We start from the raw sequence: 20505 nt of genomic DNA on the forward strand, positions 1-20505 counted from the left end.
CGAGCAACGAATACGCCCCCGACCCACCACCCGCCCACTACTACCATCGCCGTAACTATCGTGATCACGGAGGTTGCTATAAATCACAGAGACGAGGAAGAGCCGTCGCGCGCCAAGACACCGTAGCGGTCTCGCTGATCTCCCCGCTAAAGGGGAAACCCCACGTCGAGATACGCGCCTCGCCGCGCCGCGAAACCTTGATATCTTACGTAGCAACTCGCAAAATCGATACCATCCCAGTGCTTTGCCTGCGTGTGCTCGTTCTCTCTCGTCTATCCTCTTTTCCTTTCGGGCCCATCCTCGCACGATAAGACCTCGCGACGACCAACGCGTCATTCATCGTTTCGTCACTGTGTCACGGTGTATTTCGCTATACGTTCAACGCTTAAACGCGGACACGTCCGATTCGAAGTTATGTTTCCCCCTCAACGTAACACGCCGTACGGACGGAGTCGCCTTGTGTTTCTCCGAGTGCCACGTCGCCGTTGCTATTAATTCGGAAATTTCGCCGAATTGCGGGCGAAACTGTCGGCGGAATCGTGAGGACGATACGCGCCGATTAATATGCGGGTCGCGTTGACACGATGAGATGAGAATGTCGGATCGAATTCGACGAAGAGAGACCCGGAGAGATACGGTTGTCCTCGGCGCCACCCCCCGATACGATTCCGTATCGCGGAAACACTTCCGTCGCCAAGAGTATATCGATGAGGATTTAATTGAAACGGACAAAAAAGTGCGGTTCCTTTGTTCCGTGGGGCTTATCCGCCGTCTTCCTCTCGACGAAGAGCTCGCGATAGCTCTTTGTCCAGGATATAGCCGCTGGTACAAAGGGGAGGCCCGACCAGCTTTTCCACCACCCCCCCTCCCCGCCCCTCACCTCTCCGCGTCCTCCCTTCTCGGGGGCATCGGGGGAGGGGGAGGGGGAGGGGAGAGGGGTGAACGGCATGTTGGCGGTAAAGAGACAGCGGGGAGGAGGGGAGGGAGAGTTGATACCAGCGGGGAGGGGGAAACCACGCATGCTTGCTCTGGATGGTTCGTCGGCTGGGTGGTTTGGATGGTTGGGTTAGTCGACCCTTCCTCCCTGCCACCCCTCCCTGCACCACGGGGTTCACCCCGCTCGCCGGATCGATATGTCCCACTGAACCAACTGAGAGCGAGCCTCAGAGAACGCTAGTGGTTCACCCCCTGCCGTCAGCCACCCCCTTTCGCGCCGCGGGTCGCACAGACGTTGCGTCCTCCACTACCGAACGAGCGGCGACACCGCTTCCTCCTGCTCTCCTTAGCAACAAGCTACAGCTACGGATCCGCGCTTTCTGTTCGATCGGATTCTATCTTCATCGTCCCTCCCCCTCCCCTCTCCCTCCCCCGTGGACTGCATTTCCGTGGAAATATCGGCGCCGCGTAAATACCCATCTTTTCGCGGCGGTTACGAAATCGATACCCATTCGACTCCCGGCAATCGAATCTTAAAGGGTATCGGCACTCGGAGGTATCGCAGTCGCGCGCGGATGACGTAAGACGCGCCCGTCCGGAAAATGAGAATCGCGGGTAGATGCGATGGCACAATTCAATTTCGTACCGTCGGCGAAAATGGTCGCCAAATTTAATTGTAGAGATATTCACACTCTGTATCTGGGAATCCGGCATTTTGTCACACGATGTTTCCATACAGTTGCAGTAACTGTAACCGGATTTCGCCGGAATGTAGAAAACGGAAAAAAAAAAGAGACGACACAGGCGGTCAGTCGGAGCTAATGGAAGACGGTGGGATTGATTATCCATAAACACACACGGACGTCGGTATCGCGCATCCATTGCGCGCGAGAGAACAATGGCGGCTAATGGTTCCCGGAATCGTAATTAGCGTCAGTTAACCAGGACGAGTAACGAGACGAGTCGATTCTATGGGATTTCATTGTCGGGAATAATGAGCGCTTCGTAGTAACCGCGGTCGCGACCAACCGACGGACAGCTCGAAATATTGTACGCCGAATATTGGCCGAATGCCGGGACCGGCGGGAACAGGCGGCAACGCTAATGAAACGCGCGCACGGGGGATACGATTTATCGACAGATTATAGATCGTTTGCTCGGGCTCTCGTTACGTCGGCTTCCGTCGCGCGCGGATTCGACATCGATTACAGCGATTTCGCTACAGTTCGCGTTTTCAAAACCCCCCCGCCCTCCCCGAGCCCTCACCCCATCCACAATCTCCCTCTCTCCGGGGAATTAGGATCGCGAAACCTTGCAATCAATTCAATATGCAATGAATATGGCGATGCCGTAGATAATAATAATAATAACACGGAAGAAAATAGAATTCGGTTCGCACGTGTCGATTTGATAAAGATTGATGTCCTGAAGAAGGGAGAGAAAGAGAGAGAGAGAGAGAGAGAGAGAGAGAGAAACCCAATTTTATCCGAAGATAAAACACCCGCGGACGATGCATTACGCTCACCATACGTCAAATCGGAAAACATTGCTGGAAAGTTTCCGTCGCCGGCTTCTTCCCTAAGAGTTGGACGATATTTCCTACGTGCCTGCCAAAGAAATTTCCGACTTGCTAGGGACGCGGCTGCCGTTGACGACCGCGAGAGCAGACGACTTCGAGCGAGAACTTTCGTCATTTTGAAAAGGGTTCGATACGCGCGAGTCGTCGTCGTCGTCGTCGTTGTCGTCGTTTCGTACGTGATTTCGTTCTCGCCGCCTCCGCTGCGGGCGTCGTTCTCGTTAGGTGAGTTTTCCGCGACGCTAATGTAACGTTTCCGATATTCCGATATGTACGCTCGAAGGAACGCCCCACGCGCATTTCGTATTGCATTTCGACGCATTTGTGTATTTTGCAAGCCAACACACACACACACCTCATCACTTCGCGCTTTTCCATCCAATGGCATTTAACGACATGGAATTTAATTTAACGATTAATCATATGAAGTAATATTGTGTCACAATGTGTGTAATAATGAAATGATAATACAGAAGAGGAGAGTAATAAACTGAACGTTATTTAACTTATGTATGTGTAAAAATAACAACGTAACTAATGTAATGTTATAACAATAAAAAATGGAAAAAATATTGAAGATATAATATAGTTGAGGGAATTGAGTTTGTGTTTCTTCGCGTGAGACAAAACTGGTTTCTTTCAATTCGGTATTCCAGTTATTTCCCGTAATAGAGAAGAAATGCCAAACGTGCGTTGCCAAGTGTGCGTACTGCTTAAGTAATTTTTTATATATTTTTGTTTGGCAATAATTTTGCAATTCACGCAAATAAACGTTGGAAATTGTTACTTAAAATATTAGATACATATCACTGCGATAATTCATCTTTACCGATAACAATTTACTGTAATAATCTGTTTACAACGTACTGCGAAAGGTACAATTTAGGAAACTATAAATCGTTCATATCCCATTTATCAGTTTTATATTACTTCAACCTTTAAAAATATCGACTTTATAAATTAAAATAATTAAGAAAATAAGAAATTATTATCTAATACTTAATTTGTCGAGAAAAAAAATCAAATATTTAATAATTAATAAATAATAAGAAAATAAAGACGTCAAAATAAAACTGACTTGCATTTGCTTTTGCAATTAATGTATTTTTATTCGTATTAATTATTAGTGTTGATTATTATCATTATTAGTTTTATATTAATATCATTTATTGTAATAAAATTTGGCGTAATTTAGGAAACTTGACGGATTTTATAAAAATAACGATTTAGTCTTTATAATAATCGCAATTTTGTTTGCGATACTCTAAAGGTAAAATATTCTAAAATAAATCTTCTTTTACAAAAATATAAAAACTTAGTATAAAACTGCACGATTATGTTGCGTTCAGTTATCACAAATTAATTCAAAATGAATACCAATAGTGCCTAATTTTTTTAATATTGTAAATTCAAAATAAGATGTAATATGTAAAGTTTTATTTAAGGTCTATATAAAGCTCATTTATTTCTTTCATATTATTGTTAAAAAATGTTATATTGTTGAGTAAGAATACAAATGTTAACGAGATACAATTTAGGCGACTAATATGCCTTTCACACTTACACACACACGCAGTAACTTTCGCCTAATTTGAACCTCGTCGACTCGTTTTCGCGGTATCGTAACGCGACTGCCGTATGTCGCGAGGTCGCGATACATAATGAAGACTAATAGTGGCACTGTCGTAACCGCAAGTGTCGGGACACTTAATGTCACGCGAAAATGGGTTTTAACTGATGACTCGGAAACTCCGTACGGAGCATTTGTGCTTCTATTCATTACACTGTGAAGCTGCTTGTCTTCGGTTTTCCGCGAACTGTTTCATCTCAAAAGTCCCATACGCGATCGTGTCCAGAAATTTACGCGATTAATACGTTAATAATTAATAACGCGTAACTTCGAGAAAGAAATAAGGTTTTACTTTCTCCGTTAGATCTGTTTTTCTCGTCGATTTGCAGACAGAGGTTCGTTCAAAGTTCATCTGTCGAGATAACAGCGAAAATTGCAAACTCAGGGAAGTTAACGAGCTCGAATTAAATTACACATACGGCAAGCTAATGTTAATAATCGTTGCATAACGTATCTCGGGAACCCGAAAGAGTAAAAGCCCCTCGGTTGAGCGGGGAATTTCGTCTGAGGCTCGCTCGCAATTAGCGTCGATAAATTTAATGACGAAGACCGCAAAGTCGGAAGAAACGGCAAGCTCACCGATCGATTTATACATTCCCGCGGCCAGTGGGTTAATTACGTTTCCCCACGATAGCGTGACCGTAACCGCGTGTGTACGCTCGTCCCCGGACAAAGACGACGCCCGAGTCGAATCGCTCGCTATCGGCTCGCGAGCGAGCGGTTGGCAAAGTGGCGGCCGAGACGGGCGTGAAACACGCACATGCACGTGCGTGCGTCATCGCGAGAGATATCGGCGTGCCGCCGAACTGTCTGTCAGGCGAAGTGACGACGTGCACGCGCGAGCGCGCGACCGAGCAACTTCTATCTACGCGCGCGTTGCGTCCGCTCACGTGTCCGTGCACGCGAGTCCCGATAGAGCGCGAGAGGCTGCGGAGGGTGAGGGAAGGAGAACGCGGGGGAAAATCGCGGAACGACGGAAAGGGAGGACGAGGGGGCGAGCGGGGAGGGCAAGGGGAGAGACAAGACGGCGATTAGGTCGCGCGGTGTGGCACTCGTATACGTCCCGCATCATCGCTATTCATAGATCGAAACGCACTTGTCGCGAGGCCCGCGCTCCAGAATTAGATGCGTTACGACACGCGCGACGCGCAATGCACATTTTTTTTTTCGTCTCCTTCTTTTTCTCTCGTGCTTCTCCATTCTCTCGGGATTTACTTTATTACGCGGCCGGCCGCGAATCGGACAGCCGCCGGTGATTACGCGGTGACGTTCCGCACGGAAACGTTTATTTATGTAAGATCTTGAAATCGACTGGGGCAAAACCAGAAAATATGTACGTAATATTAGAACTGATAATAAACGTGAGACAGATAGTAAATTGTCGGCCGAAGAGCAAGTCAATAATTTTTTGCGACATCTATAACGTACGATAGGATCAAAGTACAACGCGATATAATATCCGTTACGTTATCGAGTGTACTGTTACACTTATTGAACATTTAGAAAAATAACAATTACTTTTCGTTACATTAGCCAAATATTTAATGGGAATTATTTCATCCTGCAAACTGTTCAGCTCATTCCCCGTTTTCTGTTTCCTTGCTCCGTTCACGTTTCATTGTTTCATTATGTCTGGGGGGCTTTCGAGGCGAGCGCGGTGACGAACGCGCTGCAGTAAATCCACGTCAACGTCGCGTCGTCGTTTACGCGAGCGATCCACGCGCGCGGTTAATGCAACGCGCGGACGGCTGCGCGTGATTACGCGCGATCGTATAATTGTGACGTGAGCGTACAGGCGAAATTTCGCGCACCGCGGCGAGGGGAACATCACGTGCACCAGTCTCTGGCTCGTATAATTGCGAAAATATCGGCGAAATGGGCTTTCGGTGTAACGCGCGCTCGTTAATCGCGCTGCCGCCGGTGCCGGTGCCGGTGCCGGTGCCGCGTCCGCGGTGATCCACGATGTATTTTTCGCCGATACTCGACCGCCGCTCGCATTTACCGGTTGTCCTTCCCCCGCCGCCCACCCTCTTGTCCCCATAACCCCCACGATTAGCGCGATAAAATGTATTTTATCGGCGATCAATTCCCGGGGATCGCAGCGCTGCAGCTCCGATTAAACAGAGTACGCCCGGAGGAAAATTGTTCTGCTGTCGCGGCCGAGCGTGTGCACGTGCGGCGTGCAAGGCCGGCGGCGGCTGCAGCATTACGTAACAGCGGAGGGCGAGGGCGGTTTTCACGCGGGTCGCGACGCGAATCACTCGCAAAAACGTACGCGGAATAATTGAATTCGCTCGTTCGGTGAAAACGACGTTGTGTCGCGCGGAAGAAGGAAACCGCGAAATCTCTCTTTCGTGAAATAACTGTGAAATTTCGGTGAACTGTCGTGCGCGCGGGCGGACGTATCCAGGTCGCATACGCGCGCACGCGCGCGCTTAAGCGTGTGTGTGTGTGTTTGAAAAAGAGGAATTCAATATTTTTATAGTTCTTCAAGTCCGCCTGACGACCTTATTGCCAATCGGAGACTCTGTGTACCATCCCGAGGGAGAAACTCGCGCCGGCATCCTCGAAGAGAGTGCAGGGAAGATAATTCACTCGGAGAAGTGGATCCTATAACTCCTCTTCGAACAACATCGAATAACTTCCTCCCGATATTATTGCCGTGCGCGAGCGCGGAAATGCTCCCAGCCTCTCTCTCTCTCTCTCTCTCTCTCTCTCTCTCTCTCTCTCTCTCTCTCTCTCTCTCTCTCTCTCTCTCTTTCTCTCTATATCCCATCATTTGGAATATGAAACGTCCCGCGTGCCGCGTGCCGGAATTTACGAGCCAACTTTATAGAGTGGCGTGCCCCCTTAACTTGACGTGTATCACGGACGCGCATCCCGTCCACGACGTCGTCGTCGTCGTCGTCGTCGTCGTAGTAGTCACGCGTGCGTTTCGTTATTAACTCTTTCCAGTCCACTAGTACCATATGGCACTAGTTGGCACCCATAGACGACACGCGGTTTATTTTCGGCAATAAATTTGCCACCGCGGACGAACGAACGGCCGTGTGTGAGCACGGCGAGAGATGTTTCGCTTCGCGCAAAGCCGGTATATATTGCCTATCCCTCGGCGTCATTATCACTGATAATCGCCTGTTTCACGAGCATCACGCTCGTTAGCAGTCAATCGCTACGCGCGCGTTCTCTTCTCCAGCATTCAGTCGGATTCGCACACGTGTTTCTTATTAAGCGCGCGTATGAATATGCAATGTAATTTGCAGCCTCGCCAATAGAAATTGACGAGTTATTATTAGTGATATTATTTGTCACGTCTGATGAAATATCTTCCCCCCGTTACGTGCGTTACAATGCTAAGGATGTTTTATTGCAAAAATAAAAATTTATTTGCAAAACGGCGAGGCGGAATTGATTCTCTTGATCGCGGAGTATAAAATATCAGGCTTTAGATGTCCACGCTGGAAATTCGTGGGGTGTTAAGAAGAAAACATTGAGAACGAAATTCTATAGGACAATGTTGTATGTTCTCTCTCTTTCTCTTGTTTTTTATGCGTTTCTCTATAGCGTCATCTAACCGCGAAAACGGAATGTAGCCACGATGACGGACGTATGCGAGCCCCACCCCGCTGAAACCTATAGATTCTTTATAATTTATTTCCTTCTTACGGTCCGTCCTATTCTGCAACGTTCGTGTCTTTCGTCGCTCGCGCGTCACGCTCCCCGATCCTTTTGTCTTCTTTCCGTTTGTCATGTCATCGGTCCCCTGTCTCTTGGACGTTTTTTCAATGTCATTCATCAAACGTGCTGAATCGTAACAATTCGACGTCCGCGGAAGTGCGTGCTTCCGGGGGAAACGTGTATTATGTAGGGCGAGACGTGCAATTACCCGACACCTTTACAATACGCGACTTTTTCGTATGTAATTGTATGCGTGCGGTTTACGGTACGGCGCGTTACAGCGCGAGTGAACGTAAAATTGATAAAAAGTCTTGTCGATATTGCCAGATCGTGTCTTGTGACTTGGCGTTTCTCATTCACACGTTCATTCGGTATTCGATGAAAGATCATTTACGGCGCGATTACTCCGATGATTCAGCGTCATTTCGAAATTTCTCGCTTACGGTGTCAATAAAATGTGACGACGATTTCGCGCTCTTTCTGCTCTAAAACGATATATACCGCTTTTTTTCCCCCCCGTTTCTCCTTTGTCTTCTCGTGTTCCAGCAAAGCTCTTTGAACTGCGGGCGGATTCTCCGCTCGGGTTCAAAGAAAAGTGCCCGTTGCACTTGGCGAAAAAGCATCGCGGCGATTTTCAGGAAATATCTTTGTCGTAGTCGGAAGAAGAGCTCTGAGAGAGCGAGCAAGTTTGCAGAGAGAACTTTTGCGGTTGCAGGCGTCGCCCCGCTGTATTGTGTAATGACGGCTGCTTCATTACGCGAGTGTGTTTGAGCGAAAGAAGTGCCCGCGTCTTTCATCTCGCCGAGGCTCGATTAAAGGTTTCATTCTTTTAACGGACGGTGCGCACGTTGGAAAAAGCCAACTCTTAACTTTTAATTATCCGATACGCTTCCCCGTGGAGTATCAGCCATTATTTTGTTCGTTAATTTAATAAAATCTAAAAAATAACTGATGAAAAAACGATGAGTGAAATGGATCAATTTTTACTTCCGCAGTGATAAGTAGAAATGTGTCCTTTAACAAGTTTTTTTGAACTGTTCTGAATCTGATATTTTTCCTTCAAAAAATTTTAATTTGTCGGGAAAAGCATTATAATCAAATTGTAACACTTTTCCAATAAATTAAAGATTTTTTTTCATAATCAGATTCAGTAACTCAAAAACTATGTAAAAAAAAAACGTACCGTTTTACTTGTCATTCCGCGGGAAAAAGTCGATCCATTTCACCATCGTTCTTTTAACTAAAAGATAGCGCGCAAGTCCATCACACGTTGATAAAATATTTTTTATTAAATATTAACGTTATGTCATATTTGTGATCATGAAATTATTCATGTGAAGAATGATAAATGTGTATAGAAATTATCCGTTATTTTGAGAACGACGTTACGGAGATTAATATCGGAGGATCGAGTAAGATATACGCGTTTCTCGAAAGCGCTTGTTGATAAAAAGGTATTCACCCCTGACCCTTTAATCGCCGTGGCGGCGAAGCGGAGTGAAAGGACGACGTATTTTACGAGGACTTAAAGCGTGCTCGGGGTCCGATCGTCGAGCACCTTTTCACGGATCGTTCCTCGCGATCGGAATCGAATGCCGAACGATCCTCTCGTCGATCGTCACGTGCTGTTCCAACAAGCTTTACAGTTTTATTATGGGAGGGAAGTCACGCTATACACACGCAACCAACATGGAATAAGGAGTAAGAGGTGGAAATCGGTTAAAACGGAAAAGATAAAAGCCGGCGGGGAGTATAATCCCTTTTTTATCTATCTCTCTCTTGTTCTTTTTCACTCGTGTAGTTCAGCCCGCGGCTACTAAAAGCAGTGGTTTCGCGTCCGGAAAACCCGCACTTTTTGGCCTCGGGCCAAGGAACCCGCGTATATATAGAGCGGACATACCATTCCAGATATCCTAACCCAGTAAACTCGAGCGTACGTTAAAACAATACGGCACACGCGATGACGCTCGCACGCTCGCTGTGTCTAACGGACACGTAGCGATAAAGGTATCTGCCACCTGCGCATCTGCAGGTATCCGTCTCCTCCTACGCATACTTTAAACTATGTTATTTTGAAAGACGCAAAATAACAGTGAACACCCTGCGCTTCGCAAAAGAAAAGCTTTCCCCGAAGAAAAATCCATTATGTAATTGTTATTTGAGAAAGAGTTACCAAATGCTACTCACATATCTTTTTATTATATTTCCAATTTCATTGAGTGAGTTGTGTGCAAAATGCAAGCAGAAGTTTTGTAAAAAAAATAAATATTATCTTATTTGAAATAAATATTATTTATTTTTTACAAAACTTCTGCTTGGTACTATTTGAAAAAAATATTTATTTTAATCTAGTAAATTCTTTTTTCAGTGTATAGTTTAATAACTCCGACGTTTAACCTTTTCACCAACAATAAATTAGTTCGTTGGAAACTTTTCTTGCTGTAAAAGCTTGGAATTTAAGAATTAAAGCAATTAAAAATATTCGAGGTACAGTATTTAGGCGACGCATTCAGCAACTCTGCCTATTACAGCTGAAGTAATGAGAGATTTGACCGCGAGATCAATGAATTATCTCCGCGCCTGGAAATGATACGGAAATAAAATCAAGACGTATCTCGATTAAAAGCCTTATCCGAGGGCTGCGTCCGGTCGATACAACCGCGACCTCGATAGAAAGAAAACAGTAAGTGTAAAAAGTATCGACGTTAACGCGGGTAAATTAACGTTGACGTGGAAATATCTACGGTTAGCTCGAGAGCGTCGGCAGCAGGGCCGCTCGGGGCTGGGGATCCGCGGGGTATACCCGACGTCAGCGGTTTAAGGAAAGTCAAAATCGTTTTACGGGCCAATCGGTTTCCATGCGGAATACGGGATTATACGACGCTATTTACGTGAGCGAAGATAAACGATCGCGGAATAGGAGGAGGCGGATGGTTATTGGTCCCAATCCATATCGGACGACGTCTGCTCTACCGCTCCCCTGCATATACGTACCACCTTCTCTCTTCTTCGCGATTCTTTCGGTTCCGCAGATGGGCCCTCCTTCCGCAACTTTTTGCGCGCGATTTTACGAGCTGGCGCGTTCCTTGGCGAGGTAATCTAATTGACGTATAAATTAGAGAGCCCGGGAACGCTCGAGAATCGACCGATATTTACGACCGAGTGCCGTGCAGCAGCAGCAGCAGCAGCAGCGTGTGGCTTTTGCCGTATCGTTCGGCGCTGTCCAATTTGCACTTCGCGCACCCGAACAGGGAACACCCGCCACACAGTCGAGTGCATTATTTGAGAGAGCTGTGGAATCATTTCCATTTAAAATAAGACGGCGCAATAATAAACTCTTTCGATCCGCTTGCCGCACGGTAAACTTGCCGCGCGGGCGCATTATCTCGTGCTGCTTAGTGACCCGTTTCGGTTTAAAGTGAAATGACGTGACGAGACGGGCAGGAGGGGGGGGGGAGATACAAACCTTCGATTTATTTTACTCCTAGACGGGAAACTTGCGCTGCAAACGCTTCATCTCGGTTATTCAACGGCGCGGGCTCGGGGTGTGGCGGACAGATTAAAAACCATTGTGCATTAATCTGCATAAAGATATAAAAACCGTGACGGGGAAACAGCTTGATTGATGAAACGCCCGACATACATTTTCCAATCAAACAATGTGTGATAAATTACATTAAATATTTCGCGGTTCCAAACTATTTATGTACTTTGCATTTGCCTTTACATTAACTTGCGTACGATATGGAGTTTGACGTGTGCCAGCGCGCACTGACACATCCCATCGAATTCGCCATAAATCACTCCATTCGCCTATAAATCACTTTAGCCTTCGTGCAAAATGAATTTGCACGTACAATAAATAATTTGTTAATACACAAGTCAATCCAATTGATTTGGATTGATGTGCCGAAAACACAAAAATTCTTCGTCTCGCCGCGCACGCGGCGACCTGATTTTCCCGCCCGTCGCCGACGTTCGCGCTCGCGCGAGCAAATTCGACGGCCGCGCGCGATAAACGAGGAGGAATAAACCAACGGCGGACCATACACCCTCCATTCGCGTTTCGCCGTTCTATTTTCTGCCGTAATAAAGATCGATATCCGCGCGCGATTTATTGGTCTCCGATGGTCTGTCCTGGCGATCGCGCAATGGACGACACGAGCGTCATTTCGAAAGGATCTATAGCCCGCTCTCTCCACCAGGACGATACGGACTCGTCCTATTAGCGATAACGACGGCCGTGTCGAAAACGCGCGTCCCTCGAACGAAATCTCTAAGATACGTTTTTTATATAGAAAAATATCCCCGGTAGGATACACACCCCCGCGCTGTCACGAGCCTTTGTAGCTCGGCGTTATCAATTCAATTTGATAAACGTGATCTCTAAACAATTATCGTCCTTCGGAGGATAAAAATATCAATCTTGAAATAAGGTATGTGACATCGGTAATAGAACATAGAAAGGACGATGGAGAAAATGGACTAATTTTAGTTTCCGGAGTGGCACGCACACACACACGAAATAAAAACAATATTTTATCATAGTTTTTTTTTATATCTGAATTTGATTCTAATCTTAAAAAAAATTGTAACTTGTAGAAAAATTAAAGTCAGTATTATATATGAAGCTGTTAATATTAAACATCTAATATCACAAATTAGCATTGTTGAGTTGTACAAACGTATTAATTCACGTTTTTCTATAGTAAAACATAATGATCTAATCTCTATTCTATTTAATAAAAAATTTTTTTAAACTATTAATGTCTATAAACAAAGACTTATTACTCATTAGTCTTTCAAGAACTTTAGTAACTTCTCATACATATATTTAATAACTTTGAAATTTGAAATTTTTTAAAGATCAGAATCTGATTCATCAGCTCAAAAATTCCCCCCAAAAATATCGTTTTTACTTCTAAAGGCCAAGATTAGTCCATTTGTACACATCATCCTTTGCTGTTTTTAAAGCGTAACATAGTGCTTTTTGCGTTGAAAATTTGCGTCAGTAGAGCTTTGGCTCGACGCTCCAAACAAACTGCTCTTTTGCACCTGTCCTCGTGTAAATTGACATTTTGTAACGACGTCCGTGCAGTTTGTCTGACAAAACGACGATGAATATTTCGCGCCGCGTCGGGAGATCGAGCGGAAAGTTACCGGCGCATTATTACGGCACGAGATCTCGCAGTTACCAGACGTAATGATCACGCAATCTGCCATTGAAAAATTAGCATTGCATAACGAGAACTGACTCTTCATGCTGATCGCGCGATATTGACAAATTACGGAACAAATCTACATAGAGACTATCTGGTTGTTTGCTATTAATAGAATCCGCGGAACAATTTTTTTTCTCGACAAATATAAATTCATAGACGTCTACAAGAAAATTAAATTCTAATTTTACTCGATTTTAATTTTCTAACAATACAAAAAAGAGAAACCTTGCCCTTTACATTTCTATACGTTTAATTACACTTCTACTGGACATCCTTACTAACTTTCAGAGATTATTGGAGCTTAAAGTCCTTGAAAAGAGTCGCCGCCAGAGCGATTTTGACGCGAGATCCGCGAAGTGGTTTAATATCCGCACGTCTCCCGATACCCCCGTCATTCCCTCTCGTGCTTATCTATTTTTGCGAGACGTCAAAAGTCGCGACAACGACGGTCATCTTGCGAACGGCAGCGGCGGCGGCGGCAGGATGAAGCTTTTCATACTCGTGTCTGCCAACGGGAGAGACGGTAACCGAAATCCGATCAGGCTGACACACCTCGCCGGCTGCGGAATTCTTTTGAGCTCGATCGCACACATCGCGCGCGCTTTTCACAACTATTATATATATATATATATATATATATATATATATATATATATATATATATATATATCACCAGCCAACGTCATTCACCCGCTGCCCTTTGATGTTCTTCGCGGAATTTGAGCGAAGAAAAGAGCTGGAGAAAAAAAAGACGCGCGAAGGAGGTCGAAGTTTTCACAATCAACGTTGCGTAATCCGTCTTGCGAAGTATATTTTTGCGTGTATTTCTGCTCGTTATACTACTTATATGTATAACGTACATTGACTATTCTCCAACCTCGAGGAACCCCTAACAACGTACACCGCGTCTTTCGACGCTACGCACCGCGTGCACCAGCCTCATTAAATCCTCTTAACTTGTCGAGCTTCCCAAGATTTACCAAGTAATTAACTAATCATTGTTCTCAAAGGATTATTGTCAATTTAAAGTATAACTCCACAGACCGCGCGCGCGCGCACACACACTTTGGGATTTCCGCTCCTAAGTAATTCCTAGTTTCACCGCGAGGAAAGAGCAGTCTCGCAAAAAATTCCACGAGATTCCAGGGAGATGGAAATTCGGCGTCCCTATATATTATGCGAGCGATACTACTTTAGGAGTTCGGTGGCGAGATGATGGCAACGAGGTTCTGGAGAATACGGAAGGCTGCAGGCAGGGTCGGGTCACGCCCCAGCGTTAATTATTAATTATTCCGGTCGATTCGGTTCTCAGCTAGGAAACGAAGTTATCTTCTTACCCGGCCGGCGCCAATGACGCCGACGCCGCCGCCATCACCGTCTCCGTCTCCGTCTCCCTCCGTCGACCCTCCCTCCGACGTCGCCGCTATCTTGTTCCCGTAGTAGACGAAAAGTCTTTACTCACGTAACAACGTGGCCGCGTCACGAGAGATTCGGTATGCAAAGCGGCAGACACCTTCATCCGTCCATTACGTATGCGCGTTATCGCGACCCATTTCCGCGAACGCGAGTCGAAACGGCGGTATTTGCTTAAGAAAAATCTCAGTAGCGCGTTACCGTTCGATCGCGAAGGCTTGGAGGATACGAGAACATTCCGGAGGGATCTGGGACATCCTGTGATAAACTTTTCGTAAGAACTAATATTTTACGCGTCCGAAGCAGACCGGATCACGGTAATTCAATCATCCTGCCCACGATTTATGCTTCATTAATTGCATCATTATCCTTGAATTGCGCATGAGTAGCTAGGAAAAGCTGTCTGTTCTTTTCAAATCATCATGTAGTAATGAAAAATGTAACATTTCGCCGTAGCGAAGATACCTCCCTCCTTCGTTGCTGACAAGAATAATTCGGTCTCTCGAGAACGCAATTTCTCTCGCAATTCCATTCGCAAGTCCGCCGCTCTCCCGGATCTGGTTAGGAGAAGGAAAAAAAAAAAAACAATTCCGCGTGCCCAAGGGCCGACGACGGGCGAAAGAGAAAAGGAACGAGGAGAAAAAATGTCAAGCATCGGCGAAGTGCATTGTCAGAATTCTAGCGAGTCGACGCGAGAGTACTCTCTCCCGGGGCACTTGTTCTGAAAGCGCGATTCACCGGACGGGACTTTTCGTACGAGGGGGAAGTGTATTTTACACACCGAGCAGTCCGAGCTTATCCTGCTCACGAGTTTTGCCTCGGGGGCTGCGAGAGAATAAGGGGTGAAAAGTATATCCATAATGATAGGGACGGCGACCACCGCGCGCGAAGACGACGGCCTTTCGGAGAGATACAGACGGGAAAACAAAAACCGGCGTTTTTCGCGTCGCTGATCGCGAAATGGTAACACGGCCTCTCTCGGGGACACGATCATCTCCCTCCTGAGGCTCGAGAAACGATGCTGAATCAGGGGAGCCGACGGTAACAGGACGAAACTTTGGATACGTGAGCAAACACCAAGCGGCGGCGAAGGGGAGGAACGCGGAAATTCGGACGGGTCGGAAAAGACGGACGGCATCCGTGGCAGAGAATTCCAGATACTTAAGATGCCGCCGAAGATGCTCTTGAGGAGAGCGAGGAATTCATTTCGCGTGCGCGGAAACAGCGAGACGCCGCCGCCGCCGCCGCCGCCGCCGCCGTCGCCGCCGTCGGCTCCGCGCCGCGCCGCGCCGTTGCAAAAACACGCGATAAATTATCCCGGAATCGCTGCGTCGACGATACCATCCATGCTGCATAAGTGATAAATGGTTGCTTTCGAGTATCAACCCCCCCCCCCCCGACAAGCAACCCCCGGGATGCGAGCGAGAGAGAGAGAGAGAGACGCGACAAGGGGGAAAGCCACCCTCGGGGGTGGCTTCTCCCATCGGGAGGAGATCCTTGTCGCCGCGATAATCGCGATGAATGCCCGAGATATGCGCTCCGTCTCGATACGTAAACTAACAAAGGCACGAGACAAAGGTGTGCTCCTTTGATACGCGGTCGATTATCAGTATCGCATGGGGTACATAGCGCCGCGTCAACGTCAACCCCCTCCCCCCCCCCTCCCACTCACGTAAACGCAAAAGCGAAAGAAGAACAGGAAGAAGGGCCGGAGCGAACGAGGAAACGGAGCTCGAGGTAGGCGAGGGAGAGAGAGTGCCTCCTTCTTCCTTTGACACCACCACCACCACCACGCCACCACCGTCGCGAACCGACACGAATGGTCTCTTTCATGCTCGTTCGACGGCATTAACGAGACATCGTTATTCCATACGGCGAGACGGTCGGGGAATCGAGCCCGATATCGATTATCCGTCGATTCCCGGTGCCGCGTGCTGCCCCGGCGGACTCCGTCGTCGCGTCGCCGCAACTCCACGACATCGACGTTGACGCCGACGGCGAGAGGGTACGAGCGGACGTGCGTGTCGATCGGTTTGTACACGCGCGTCGCGCCGCCCCGGTTCGTTATTCCGCGCGGTTAAATTCCACGAGGGATGCTTTTATCCTTTTAATCGAGTCCCGCGGGATAATCCGTGCAAACAGAGAAATATCTCGCGCCAAAATGTCGAAGGGCGCGATGTACGTTGAGCTGAGATGAGTAACCTTTGCTATGGCTCGAGAGAAAGAATTGAAGATCGATCAATACTCTGTGTCATCTTGGAATATTCACTATAATTATCGATCTTAAATTACATGTAGTTTATTTTATACATATATGTACACAGGTATTGTGTGCGTAAGTATTATTTCTACAATTGCTAAAATAAGAAAAATATGATTAATATAACAGGAAAGCACAATACAAAGTAAAAGATAAATTACGGAAAACAAACTCGCTCATAAACTTGGACAGCACGCCGTCCCTTAATGAAAAATTAAATCACATTTTAATTAAAATAAAATTATTTCATCAGTGCAGGTGCGGCAAAACTGTCAGTAATTATTAGATCTTTGGAAACAATGCAACTTGAAAAAAGTATAATAAAAAAAAAATAATCTCTCTAAGATCGCTAAAATATTCGAATCTAATTTGAAGAGTCACGAGAATAAATTTTTAACGTTTTGATTAGCAATGCAAATCTTGCAAGGAAGAAAAACGACATTTGCGATATATATTCCCATAATTTTCTTCTTCCTTCATTTCATAATCCCTTTTAAATTCATACTCTTACAAATTTATTAAAGAGTACCAGTTCAAAAAAAAATTTAATTTATCGATTTGTAATAAAAAAAAATGGTTCGAGGAATAGAAGAGAGTTAGCAAAATATTGGTAGAAAATCTATGATGTAGCTCTTCGCTTCAAAGAAGCTTCCGTCCCATCGCAATAAATAATATGCAAAATTCTCGAGTTCTCTTAAAAAGTCAGATGTCGGTCGGACGGACGAGCGCTTCGAGCATTTTGCAAGAATTTCACCGAGATTTAAAGGGCCGCGTATAACGCGGCACAGCGCCTCCTTCCTAATGCCCTCCAGCTGGCCCTTTAAACTTTAAAGGCTCTCGGGAGACGGGAGTTCCGGCCTGCGCCGGGAAGAGCAAACGTTCTTTGTCGCAGTATGCAATACGTAACCGGCGCTACCTTCGACCCGTCACAAGTCCTCACCCCGGAAATTTCGGGGCAAATATTATCTTTGCCTTTAGGGGGAAAAGGAATCGAGGAGGCCCGGGGAGAGCAGACTTTTGCAAAATTAAGAGTAATATGTGCCCGACAACGAACAAACGTGGCAAATAGCAAGACTCGGGCGTACGAGCGCGACTACTCGGTTTGATTAAAATTTTCAGAACTCTTCTCTTGTCTCGCTAATTACCTCGAGATGATACTTCACCTCCTCTCTCTCTCTTGTTCTCGTTCGTTAAAAAAGAACGCAACAAGAGAAAAAGTTATGCGTTGATTATTCATACAAAAAATAGATTCCTTACAAACGCGGACGCAAAAAAAAGAGAAAAAGAATTTAAATTTGATCGTTAAGGATTCTGATCGTTGACACAAATAGCGCAAATTGTAATATCACTATCTGCAACAATTTTGTGATGAGTATACGTTAAATAAAATTTAATATTAAAATTAATTTTAAAAATGACATTAAATGTATATAAGTATCATATCGTATTTGCACATGTATTGATAAATAAAATAAAAATGGAATTATAAATCCATAATAACGAAAAATAACGAGACTTAAATTATCGAGATCATAAAGATATTTAATAATTTTCTTCATTTAATTAGTCGATGGATACGCTATGATAAAATAAAATGCTCTACCTGATTTCTATCCTCTCCCCCGTCATGCTTTAATGTTCGCAAAGATATTCCAACGATATTATAAAATATAATTGAAAATGTAAGCATAGATTCACTACTCGATGATGCATCTGTGTCCGATGTTTCAATTTGCAAACCAGTGGATCGAAAGAAACCGCACAGCACGATGCGACGGATCGGCTCTGGCAATCGCGCCGCGCCGTTTCCCGACTCACGGACACGAAAGCCGCTCCTGCGGGAGCACTCGGGAACGGAAACGGTTTCCGCTGTCCTTCCCCTCTACCCCCGGACGCTTTTATCCCTTGCGATTCGATTTCTGTCTCGCCCTTCGCGCCTGCGAAATCCAATTTGCCCGTCGTAAGCTGACCCGCGCGCGCGCGCCATCGCAACGAATCCAGAGTGGATTTTCACAGTTTTCTAAATTCAAGGAAATGATCCCGCCGATTCTATCCCCAGCGTCGGAAACCGCTCTACCCTCACCTCATCTCTTCCACGTCCCACCCCGAACGCGAACTAATCTCCGTCTCTCTCTCTCTCTCTCTCTCTCTCTCTCTCTCTCTCTCTCTCCGAGCGCGCGCGCTCGATGATCGAATTTTCAGGGAAAGCTCAAAAATTGCCACGAACAAATCGGAAACTGCGCGCGCGTGCCCCCTAAACTCGTTAGCCCGGCAAAAGTGCCCACTTGAAATTGAACATTTTCCCAAAGTTATTTAGAAAAGCTGATCTTCTTGGCGGAGAGGTCTAGCGTGACATTAAATATGGATAATGCAATCGCGATTATTTTTATTTAACCGCAAGGAGAACAAACTATGTTCTATGCTAACGGAAAGATGGCATGAAAGCTTAAAAGAGCTTTCATGCCATCTTTGATTACGTTAATAATAAGAAATAACGGAAAAAAATAACCAAGATACAAGAAACAATATTGTGACTGTTTGTAAAATTTTGACAGCAGTTCACAAAGATCAACTCTATTCAATGATCGAGGATTAATCGTGAAAAGAACATCCTCGCAACTCGCCAATAAAACCGTCACGTCGGGTCTATCGGCATTAAAGAGTGATTAAATTCCTTTTTCCTATAGTAGCCGTGGGGCTTCGTGCATTTGATACTAACCCGTAGATAGCTCAATTCGCAGCAGGATGCACGACTTAACGGAAACGCAAGCCGCCACGCTTATCGAACAAGGTTATCGCGGTGGTATCGCTGCCACCAGCCCTGACCCGCTCTACGTGCCAAGAAGCATTGCGGCCAGCCAACCGGCAAGGAGACGCTCGTGCGCGTAATAGAGTTCTCGGTAGCGAGTAAGTCTAACGGATTCGCAAATAAATAAACGCGGGGCCGGAAGTGTAATAGAGAGAACCGTACCGTGGCACATCGTACCCTACCCCCTCCCTCCCACCCTCCGTTCAACGAAGTTATTACAAGATACGCGGTTGAACGTGCGCGTGATAGCGCCGTCCGTCTGGAATAAAGCGAAACGTAGAAATGGAGATCGATGTAGGTACTGTCAGCGCTGGCTCCACGAAATTCCACGAAGCAGGATTCCTAATCCCGACACACTATAATCTCGTCTCTCTCTCTCTCTCTCTCTCGTCTTTCGCAACGGGAAAATTTCCCCGTAAAGTCCGCCCGAGCTAATACCTCTATTTTCCTAACGTTAATGCTCTCTTGTGTCTCCATTTTCTCAATGCGACACACACACGTGCGTTAATCTCGTTCTACGAAAGCTGTGCACCGCACAGCATATTATTACGTATGCATAAACGCATGTTTTTATTCGGCCATTTGCGATTTGCATGCGCTCGGCTCCTCTGCGTCCGTTGCAAAAGGATGCCGTCCTCGCGCAGCATCCAGTGTCGAGTTGACCCGTGAGATTCCATCAGCGGCGATCCTCCCGGGTGTTCCGTTAAGCGACCTCGGCTCCCGGCGCACAAAGGAGATGATTTTCGATTCTCGCACATGCGAAATCTCATTATCTTCCCAGGGGAATCCGAGGCCCGGGGCCTAAAGCCTGTTGTGTTGGCTTTTACGCGCATGTGTCACACGCGCGGTTGTTCTTTCGGGACCCGTGTCTCCAACGTCTTTATCAAGCGACAATATCCTGACATCGAGATCGCGTTACTGGTTCTTTATTAGCATATCAAAGCCGCTTCTCGCGGTAATGGGCACGCCTCTCGGGGTGGA

General features: G+C 46.1%; 2 protein-coding genes across 11 annotated transcripts in view; one reads left to right on the forward strand and one right to left on the reverse strand.

Moving 5' to 3' along the window:
- Nucleotides 1-20505, reverse strand: part of LOC105839218 (growth factor receptor-bound protein 14) — a 295416-nt gene that overhangs the window by 124499 nt on the left and 150412 nt on the right. The window lies entirely within an intron of this gene.
- LOC105839217 (SET and MYND domain-containing protein 4) overlaps nucleotides 13914-20505 on the forward strand; it is a 207352-nt gene continuing 200760 nt past the window's right edge. Inside the window, exon 1 of the mRNA XM_036292214.1 lies at nucleotides 13914-14772. The gene's annotated coding sequence lies outside the window, so the exon portion shown is untranslated. The remainder of the gene's footprint in view (nucleotides 14773-20505) is intronic.

The sequence above is a fragment of the Monomorium pharaonis genome, chromosome 9 (genome assembly GCF_013373865.1).
Source record: "Monomorium pharaonis isolate MP-MQ-018 chromosome 9, ASM1337386v2, whole genome shotgun sequence".
NCBI classification, from domain to species: Eukaryota; Metazoa; Arthropoda; class Insecta; order Hymenoptera; family Formicidae; genus Monomorium; species Monomorium pharaonis.